We start from the raw sequence: 2,609 nt of genomic DNA, 5'->3' as shown, positions 1-2,609 counted from the left end.
CTTTTGTGAGGATCACATTACATATAACATCTTAAAGTTTTATACTTCTACTTGTTGTATACTTACTAATGTACATTTATTACTACTTTTAATGTTTTTGTCATTTCAATTCTGTGCACCAGAATTAAATAATAGTTCTAGTGATAATTCACTCAACTTTTCTTTCTTTTCAAATTGTTTATTTTCTTCATTTTTTTTAACATTTTATTTCTTTATTTGAGAGAGAGAGAGAGAATAGAACAGGGGGAGCAGCAGAGGGAGAGGGAGAAGCAGGCCCCCCACTGAGCAGGGAGCCCAAGGTGGGGCTTGATCCCAGGAGCCTGGCATCATGACCTGAGTTGAAGGCAGATGCTTAGCTGACTGAGCCATCCAGGCACCCCTATTTCCTTCATTATTGAAATTAATTTTCTAGGTGCAGTGTTCTTGTTTGATAGTCTTTTCTTTAAACATTTTGAATATATCAGCCTGCCGTTCTTTGGCCTAAAGATTTATGCTGGAAAATCCGCTGATAATCTTATGGAAACTCTCTTACATATATTTACTTTTTTTTTTCTCTTGCTGCTTTCGGTCCTTCTTCTGCTTGACTTCAGATGGTTGATCACAATGTGTCTTGGTGTGCTTCTCTTTGGGTTTATCCTAGTTGGAGTTTTATGAGCTTCTTGAATTTATCTCTTCATTTCTTTGCTCAGTTTCGGGAAAATTTCAGTCATCAGTTCTTCAGGTACATTTTTAAAGATGCAGGGAAACATAAAAATGAGCTATTCAAAAGAACAAAATAAATATCTAGGAGCCATCCCTAAATAAGCACAAGTCTTAGTCTTACTTGAGAAAGATTTTAAAACAACTGTCTTAAATAAGAGCTGAAGGAGAACAGAATCTAAAGGAAAGAAGGAAAATAATATATTAAACAATGGGAATTACAGAGACAAAGTTTATTTTAAAAAGTAAACAGAGGTGCCTGGGTGGCTCAGTCAGTTAAGGCATCTGCCTTCAGCTCCCAGGTCCTACGATAGAGTCCTGCGTCAGTCTCCCTGCTCAGCGGGGAGTCTGTTTCCCCCTCTCCCTCTGCTGCTCCCCCTGCTTGTGTTTTCTCTCTCTCTCAAATAAGTAATGTTAAAAAATAAAAATAAAAAATTGAAAACTAAACACATTTTGGAGCTGAAAAATATGAGGATAATCGAAAAAGTCACTAGATGAGTAAACAAAGCAGACTGCAACAATCCTTTTCCTTATTTCTCTGTATCTTTGTTTTGTGGTCTTAAGTAAACTTTTTAAAAATTTATTTTTAAATTGGGGATTTGAAAAAAAAAGCCACCTCTGTCAGACTTTGCAGACTGGCTTCTTGTAAGAAAAGACTTTCAGTAATCAACCAATTATCAAGGCTTATGGTATTCTGATGCCTTTTCTGTGTTAGCATCTTTTCTAAAGCTATGTGTGTTCTTTCACCCAATTCTCCAATATCCACAGCCACTTTAAATGTCTTAAGTTTCTTGAAGGTCATCCTTTTTCTTTCTGAGTGTATTTCACTATATTCCTCTGCTCATAGTCTTTTCCCTCCAGGCATTTTGTAGTCTCTGTGAAGTCTTCACTCATTCTGCTCCGAAACCGTGGCTTAGGTGTCTCTAACCCGATACACAACTGTGCCACAATTCTCTTAGCACTCTGAGAGAGAACACAAATTAGTTCGTTGCGCACCCAAAGACAAGCCAGAACTTTGAAAATAAGTTCTGCTCTTCCCCTATAATTTTGGGAGAAACTGGCTTTGTTGGCTTCTTCTTGGGTGTGCCACACTGGGTAAGAAAATTGGCACCAAATTTCCTTCATTTTGAGTGTCACTGTCTTGGTTAGGCATTTGCTTGGTTGCTACAGATCCACGACAGTACATTATTTACTCAGTGTTTCTGTGGATGAACAAGGACCACCTCAACACCTCCATATTGATGTTTCCTCCTCCCCATATATTATTTATGATTGTAGTTTATATTTAGATGGGTTTGGTTCTAGAAGCTAAAGGTGAGTTACCAGTCCAATTTGATCATTGAGCAGAGCAGACTTTGTTCTTCTGCTATTAAGAGTAATATGTTGGGGGCCTGGCTGGCTCAGTTGGCAGAGCATGAGGCTCTTGATCTTGGGGTCATGACGTTGATCATAGAGATTACTTTTTTTAAAAAGTAACCTGGGGCGCCTGGGTAGCACAGTGTATTGTGTCTGACTCTTCATTTCAATTCAGGGCTGTGAGATTGAGCCCCATGTTGGACTCCACACTCAGCGGAGTCTGCTTAAGACTCTCCCTCTCCCACTGTCCCCCTCCATTTTGCTCTTTCTGTCTCGTTATCTCCGAAGTAAATAAATAAATCTTTTTTTAAAAAGTAATCTGGGAGCTCCTGGCTAGCTCAATCGGTGAAGTGTCTGCCTTTCGCTCAGGTCATGTTCCCAGGGTTCTGGAATCCAGCCCCACTTCGGGCTCCCTGCTCAGTGGGGAGCCTGCTTCTCTCTCTGACTGCCGCTCCCGATGCTTGGGCTCTCGCTCTCTATCTCTTTGACAAATAAATAAATAAAATCTTAAAAAAAAATTAAAAAGTAATCTGTTCACTGACTATATGTTCTAG

At 39.3% G+C, this 2,609-nt stretch overlaps 1 protein-coding gene across 1 annotated transcript in view; it reads left to right on the top strand.

The window, feature by feature from the left end:
* Positions 1–2,609, top strand: part of LOC103679222 (eukaryotic translation initiation factor 2 subunit 3, Y-linked) — a gene marked incomplete at its 5' end in the record, with an annotated part of 21,485 nt that overhangs the window by 17,931 nt on the left and 945 nt on the right.

The sequence above is a fragment of the Ursus maritimus genome (genome assembly GCF_017311325.1).
Source record: "Ursus maritimus isolate PB19 chromosome Y unlocalized genomic scaffold, ASM1731132v1 scaffold_Y3, whole genome shotgun sequence".
Taxonomy (NCBI): Eukaryota; Metazoa; Chordata; class Mammalia; order Carnivora; family Ursidae; genus Ursus; species Ursus maritimus.
Note: the sequence above shows the minus strand (reverse complement) of the source record. Positions and strands in the feature narration are given on the sequence as shown.